Raw genomic sequence first — 7,922 nt, forward strand, 5'->3', positions numbered from 1 at the left:
GTCTGCTGCTGTGACCTTCATCTTCAACATTCTCATCCCCTCTTGAAATGAGTTATCTGTTTGTAAACTGCTGACTTCTTTGGGGCATTATCTTCATTATGATTGTCTTAAATCATCAGTGATTTCACTATTCTTCCACTCAAGCTTCACCATAAATTTGATGTTTGGTCTTGCATCAATTTTAGCAGAATTCATATTGCTCTGATAGGTGCTATTTTCAAACTGATGTCTTATTCTTTTTAGTGCCTCAAACTAGATCCTGTTCAGACATGTTACAAGTTAGTTTCAGCTTACTTTGGTGCAAAACAATTTTGAAATCCATGTATAGTTTTTTCATAATACTGATTTTCCATGAACCTTCTGTAGACCCTCATATAAGTGTCTATTATTTTTGCATTTTGGGAGGTGTCTGAAATATTTCATAGTTTAAAATGTAAAAGATAAAGTATCAGTAAGTCATAAGCAGCAGCTATGAAGTCTAGAGCAGTCTACCATAGTGGTTTTGTGGGTTATTACCCACAAAAATGTCATTATTATTGTCAATTATGAAGGTCCCTGGTACGCATGTCTAAAACCTTGCCAAAGATCATTCTTTATCTCCAAAAGCAGATCAATGTAAATCAGGTTTATTTGCTAAGCTTGGAAAAAGTTAACCTTGTAATTTATAAAATTATAAATAAGTAGCCAAATGATAACAGCTAATATGACTCCTCTTAGCAATTATTATACATATAATTATATATTACAGTCATTCCTCAGTATCCATGAGTTATTGGTTCTAGGACCCCTGTGGATATTAAAATACAAGAATGCTCAAGTTCCTATAGAAAATGGTATCGTATTTGCATAAAATCTTTGCGTACAACCCATGCAATCCTCCTACATACCTTAAACCATCTCCCAGATGAGTTTTAAGATCTAATAGAATCTAAATGCTTTGTAAATAGTTGTTATACTGTATTGTTTGGGAGATAAGAAAAAAAGTGACAAGAAAAAAAGTCTATACATGTTCAGTAGAGACTCAACCAACCTTTTTGCTTTGTTTTTGTTTTTGTTTTCTTTTTTGAAATGGAGTCTCACTCTGTCACCCAGGCTGGAATGCAGTGGTGCAATCTCAGCTCACTGCCTACCTCCCAGCTCAAGTGGTTCTCCCATCTCAGCCTCCTGAGTAGCTGGAACTACAGATGTGCACCGCCACGCCTGGCTAATTTTTGTATTTTTAGTAGAGAAGGGGTTTTGTCATGTTGCCCACGCTGGTCTCAAACTCCTGGACTCAAGCAATCCACCTGCCTTGGCCTCTTAAAGTGCTGAGATCATAGGTGTGAGCCACTGTGCCTGGCCTTCTACTTAGAAAAATAATACTTTTAATCCACATTGGTTGAATTTTTTTTAACAAAGTGTCTTTTTTTGACATACAAATACAACCAATACAAAAAGAGATAACTTTTTTCCTTTGATTCCAGTGATAAGTTGCTAAAGAAAATATATATATATATTTTTTCTTTATATACAGGGACCAGACTGGGTGAGGGAGGCCCTGTGTATGCAGGCCTCTGCACAAGTAGGAATCCGGGTGAGAATCAAGGACCACTCTGGGGAGATCTACCAGGATAGACTGCCTGAGTTGAGCAGAGTGTGAGATGTGAGCAGATGCTGAGGTCAGAGAGACCAACAGATCTCCAGGACAGCAATTTCATGAAGGCTAGAACCTTTACGATACTCCCCAAAGCAGAACTCAGGGATGTCCAAGGGAAGTGTTGGGTGATTTTTCTTTGATAAGGATTTGTTTTTTCTTCCCTGGAAGGGGAACAAGGCCTAGAGATCATGATGAGTATTAGTTCTGAGGCTGCAGCCTCTTTATCCTATTAGAGGAAGGCCTTCTCCCCCTGCGGCAGCCACAGGGTGACCTCAGAAAGAAAAGCAGCTTTTTGGCCACTGAGAGACATTCCTGCTGCAGCTTTAACTATGGCCTGGCTGGGTCATGGCAGTGGCACTAATGCCTCACTGAGGCAGTAAGGGGCAAGGCTGGAGAGTGAGGGCAGGGGGACTGCTGCTGTCTGGGGGCTCTCTGAAGAAGGAGGGTGGTGGTGGGAAGCGATGCTCTTACCCTCAGCTATCAGCACCAAGAGATGAGAGGAAAAGGCATCTCTAATCTCTTGGTGCTGATAGCTCTGGGAGAAGATGAGGGGGCCCCTGATGTTATTCTCCCCTGGAGACTAAGAACAGAGGTATCTGGGGTACGGGCAAGAAGCAGAGGAGAATGAATGGTGGGGACTGGCAGAGAGAAACAAGCAGAACCTCTGGTTTTCTTCTATGAATAAAAACCTCAAGTCACTGCCATGAAACCAAGATGTTAAGCTTAGAATGCAGCAACATCCAAGAGCCTAGAGAAGCAGTTATCCCCATGGCGGGTCCCATATAACACCTCATTCCTGGTTCTTTCAGCCTTTCTCATACTGACAGCATGATGACAGAGCCAGCCTTCCGCCCAGAGGCTGCTGGTCCCAAGCTGAGTCCACTCCATGGATCCATAAAAACAGCAGGAAAGAGCTTTCCTCACTTCCCTGCATCTTGGCACAAAAGCTCTTCCCACAGTCTCCATCAGAGCATTCCACCTGCGAAAACCTTAGTCTCTCTGAAGCCTCTCTCTATGCCCAGATGTTACACCCAATGCATTCCTCTTTGGGGCTCCAAACCACAGACCCAGGACTCCAAGATTTTCATAAAAGTGAACATAAACATTCCACTTTCCCAAGTGTTTATGTGTAGGGCAGGGGAGTTTGCCAGTTATCTAGGAGCTGCAGAGAAGTGGGAGAACCTCCACCCCAGGGCCCAGGAGCCTCACTATGTGAGGATGAGCTTCACGGCCAGGCCTCCACCCACTCTTCCCTCTCCTCTTCATTCTCTCCTAGCACTCCGGTCTCCCAGGAGAGAGGAGGAGGAGCAGCTCATACCACTTCTCCCAGGGTTCTGCGTTCTCGGGGTGCAGCCCGACAGGTGCAGGGCTGAGGAGGCCACAGCTCTGAGGGCACCTGGCAAATGGTGAGACCAAGAGAGACGACAGACCTTAGAAGAGAGTACTGTGATTTGCAAGTAGCTCTGGGAGGTCAGTGGCAGCAGCCACCACAGTGCCTACCTGCATGGGCATGCTGGCTGTCCCCAAACTTGGTTCTGCAGCTCAGGATCTTATAGGAGCAGTCCTCCCCACAGCAACCAGACATGCTGGGGCAAGAGTCATCAATTTCAAATTGCAGGCTTCTCTGAAGAACTGGTAGGGGCCATGGTTGTGCCTGAACACCATTAACATAACCTCCTTCATCTGTGTGCTGTGGGCCATGAGCTGCAGGCTCTGTAGGAGGAAATTCCCCCAGGCCTTTCCGCCACACCTTGCTTCCCATGCAGGACTTCATCCCCTGCAGTCCACGTCAAAGAAAAGGCAATAGTAGGTAACTGCATTCCCAAGCGACGAGGTACCAGGCTGGGTCTTACTCTCTGTCCTTCCAGCCCCACTCCCTCTGCTCATACATGGTCTGCTCATACATCGCTTTTGGTCAGGTCCAAGGCCCAATCCATGGTGGCTGGCTGCAGTCCAGACCCTCGCCTATACTCAGTGGTGACATTCAATCCGGTTTCAATCAGATTTCCTCAACAGCAGGAAAGCTTCCAGAAGGTCTCCAAGCCTGTTGACGGCAACCCCTTTGGCACAAACAGCATCCATGGCTGTTGGCTCCCCGAGCCACTTCTGTTTCTTCTCCTTGGCTTTGCTGGACTTTCTCCCCACAGCGGAGATGGCGACGCTCAGCTCCTCCCTCAAACATTTGCAGGCGGGCGCGCACGGCCTGCGGCTGTGGCTGCGGTGAAGACAAAATGGAGGGGTTCTGCACTGCGCTTGCGCCTTGCGGGCTCCCGGCCCCCTTCCCACTGGGCCCTGGTGCCTACTCGCGCCCCCTCGCGGGCCACGTTGGTTAAACTAATGGATGCAGGATAAGAGGACCTGTGGCTATAGAGGGCTGACTGGATGTAGAAGTTTATCATATAATTTTGTTTATAAATTATATTATGATTTAATTATTTATAACTTTTTTTGTTTTGCAAGACTATAGAATTATATATAATTATTGTAGTTTATCCTTATCTTTATTTCACGGAGAGGTAAGTGATAACCAGGGAGTTACAGCGCTTCATAAGTTTCTGGTGAGTACCAGGGAGCAGAGCCAGGATCTAAACCGAAGTCTGCCTTTTTCTGAAGCCACAGTCCTCTTCTTTACACCAAGCTACTCTATAGAAAGAGCATTCTCTGGCCAGAAGCAGTGGCTCACGCCTGTAATCCCAGCACCCAGGAGGTGGAAGTAGGAGAATAGCTTGAACCAGGGAGATGAAGGTTGCCGTGAACCGGGATCGTGCCACTGCACCAGGATCGCACAACTGCACTCCAGCCTGAGCAACAGCGACTCCGTCTCAAAAAAAAAAAAAAAAAAAAAAAATTAAAATTAAAAATATAGGAAGAGCATTCTCAAAGAAGCTCAGTTCCAACCTTCAACCTCAGTTTTTTTTATCACTTTATGTTTTTTATTTAGGGAATGTGTATTGAAGAAAAAATAAGAGTCTGGCTAAAGAGATGAAGAGTTCATAAGGGAGTGTCTCAATTTAAACAAGAGTAGCATTGGCAATTGTTGTCCTTATGAGCAGCCGACAAGGCAGAATTGGAATGGTGCTGCTCCTGACTACCTCTACTCCACGCTAGGCTTAGGGGCTGGAGTCACCCAAGCCCTCAGGGTAAGAAAACTCCAAGACCTCACGACTGGGAACATTTAAACCATCAGTTCCTGCCTTAATCTTATCCCTTCTTCCTCCTCGTGACACCATTTTTGTTCCCCTAACAACTCAGGGCTTTTCCAAACTCTGAGGCAATTCTTACCCCAAGCAGAATTTTGAAAGCCTTTTTCCAATATCATGGTGCTCAACAACAAGTTCACTTTGCTGTCACCACAGCCCAGCACATGTTCCCAAAGTCTGAAAGCTGTCTTGTTTGTAATTGAGACCCTGCCAGGCACCCTGGTGTGTCTGGAATCGGTTCCTTCCAGTGGGTTCTTGGTCTCGCTGACTTCAAGAATGAAGCTGCAGACCCTCACGGTGAGTGTTACAGTTCTTAAAGATGGTGTGTCTGGAGTTTGTTCCTTCAGATGTTCAGATGTGTCCAGAGTTTCTTCCTTCTGGTAGGTTCATGGTCTCCCTGACTTCAGGAGTGAAGCTGCAGATGTTCGCAGTGAGTGTTACAGCTCATAAAGGTAGTGCGAACCCAAAGAGTGAGCAGCAGCAAGATTTATTGTGAAGAGCGAAAGAACAAAGCTTCCACAGCATGGAAGGGGACCCAAGCAGGTCTCCACTGGGAGTGGCCAGCTTTTATTCCCTTATTTGGCCCCATCCATGTCCTGCTGATTGGTCCATTTTACAGAGTGCTGATTGGTCTGTTTTACAGAGTGCTAATTGCTGTATTTACAAACCTTTAGCTAGACACAGAGTGCTGATTGGTGCATTTACAATCCTTTAGCTAGACATAAAAGTTCTCCCAAGTCCCCACCCAACCCAGAAGCCCAGCTGGCTTCACCTCTCAATCCCCCCTCTAAACAGGACACCCCAACTGCTGTTGGGAATTGGGCAATGACCGCTTTAGCTACTTCCTGCTGGATAGGGGCAAAGAAGGGGCCCTGCAGTTGTAGTGTCCTCCAGAGGGAAACTCTCTAGGCCAGTGAAAGGGCCAGTGGGTCTGTCCAGGGGTCCTTGGTAGAAGTTGTTAGTTGAGCTCTTCCATTTGTAAGACCATGTGTAGCTTGATGGCCTCAATTCTAGAGGAAACAAATTTGACAAGGAGGTTAAAAATACAGGGCCCAAGAGCAAGTAATAGCAAGATGGCTGCCATGGGACCTAGAAAGCGGAGAAGCCATGTTGCCCAACTCCAGAGGTTGGTATAAGAGTTTGAAAGGCATTGTCTGATTTCAGAAGCCTTTTCCTGTAAACACTGGGCAGCATCTTGTACTATCCCTGACTGTTTAGTGTAAAAACAACACTCTTCCCCTAAGAAGGTGCAGAGTCCTCCTTTCTCAGCCGTGAGGAGGTCTAGGCCTCAGTGGCTTTGGAGAGTGACTGCTGCCAAAGAGTCTATTTGGGATTGTAGAGTAAGGATAGATTTTGTTATTTCTTGCAAACTTTCTGAGAAATCCTTTGAGAGTGTGTGGTAGTAGGATAATGAAGTAGATAAACTGGCTATTCCGGTTCCTGTAGCAGTAGCCATTCCTAACCCTGTAAGTAGGGGTGTTAGTTGTATGGCTCTGTGCTGACGGACTTGAGCTTTGAGAGGTACTGACAGGGTCTGATTTCCTGGGGCAATGTTAATGTTGGGACTTAGAAAGACTAAGGTGCAGGTGCCTGTCCAGTTAGTGGGGAGGCAGATATAGGTCAACATTCCACATAAGAAGAATATATCTTGGCTGGGTAGACAGAACTGGTTGTATATGTTAAAAAGGTGTGAGAGTTTGTTGTTTTCATTTTCCCATACTCCTAGAGTACTTGCCAAGGTAGCTCCAGTGAGCGGCTGGAAAGGCATGTTGGAAGCAAACTGAGTGGCTCCCTGTGTTCTATTTTCTCATTGGAGAAAAAAAATTTTGTATCTACTAGGAACTATTTGAGAGAGTGACTGAAAGAGGGGATTAGAAGGCATTCACTAGTGGTGGGGGCGCTGCTGCAGGGGGTTCAGGGGTGAATGGTCATGCTGGGGGTATGTTTGCCATTACAAAACCTGGACTGTTTGTTAAGCAGGGAGGAGGCGATGATTTTGGGGGGCCCTGAGAAGCGGACAAGTCATCTGAATGGAGCTGTTTGGGTGACTCGGAAGTTACTATGATCAGTTGGGGTTTGAAATTGTAGGGAGTAATTACACTGATGGGGTAGTAGGTGACCCAGGGGCAGGCCTGATAACAGGTTACATTGGATGCATAAAGGGGCTTGGAAAGTTATGATGGTGTTCGTAGTTACAGGGCCATGTATGGACTTTTCATTGCTTGTGTAATAGGTGAGGTTGGAAATGTAAGAATGTAAAAGTTGGATTGCACGTCCTGTTAGGGTATTCTTGGTCCTATCAGAGATGGGGAAGTTGGCTAATGATTGCATATTTAGAAGTCGGAAAGGGTCTTTACCTTCATAATGAGGGTGGTAGGTTAATTTGGTAAAGACCCAGTTTTTTGCGAGAATGGGAGTGGCAACGTAAGAAGTTGATCGAGAGATACAAAGCCAACAGTCATTTGCCAGGGAAGAAATGGACTGGTTTAACAGAGAGTGGGTTAAGTTGAGAGTCTTGTAGAGGTAATAAGGAGCTAGTGGAAGGGGAGGGATAATTTTATAAGGTAACCAAGGAAGGAGGAGGGAAAGATAGGCAAAGAGTAAATAGGAAGGTTAAAGAGGGTGCTCTGGACGACGAGATCATTTTATCCAGTCTGAGTTAAAGGTAGGGGTAAATTGCTGTTGGAAGGAAGGAAGATAGAAAGAAGATTGATGTGATTAGGATTTTCATCCCAGCAGGAGCTACAGTATATAGTCCTATCGCAAAGAGTGTGGTTAGTGTGCTACTTAATAATATGATGAAATAGCAGAAGGATTCCATTAAAGGGGTAAGGAGAGGTGTTAAAGATAAAGATTTTGTAAGTTTTCACTTATCTTTTTTAAGGAGGAAGGGGTTTTTCTTCAGGATCATTGGTAGGAGCCTTTTTAGTCTAGGATGTTTCCTTCCAAAATAGGAGATGTGAGTCCTCCAATGGTTCACAGGTGTATCGAGGCTGGTCTGGCTGATCTTGGGACTCCTGAGCTGACGGTCCTGCAGGTTCCTCAGGGGGTGTCCAAAGTTTAACTTGGGTGTGATGAGTCCAAGA

At 45.5% G+C, this 7,922-nt stretch overlaps 1 pseudogene; it reads right to left on the minus strand.

Annotated features, from left to right (window-relative positions):
• Positions 1 to 2,976: 2,976 nt before the first annotated feature.
• On the minus strand, positions 2,977 to 3,858 carry LOC141410179 (N-alpha-acetyltransferase 40 pseudogene; annotated as a pseudogene).
• Positions 3,859 to 7,922: the final 4,064 nt, after the last annotated feature.

Source organism: Macaca fascicularis, chromosome 4 (genome assembly GCF_037993035.2).
Source record: "Macaca fascicularis isolate 582-1 chromosome 4, T2T-MFA8v1.1".
NCBI classification, from domain to species: domain Eukaryota; kingdom Metazoa; phylum Chordata; class Mammalia; order Primates; family Cercopithecidae; genus Macaca; species Macaca fascicularis.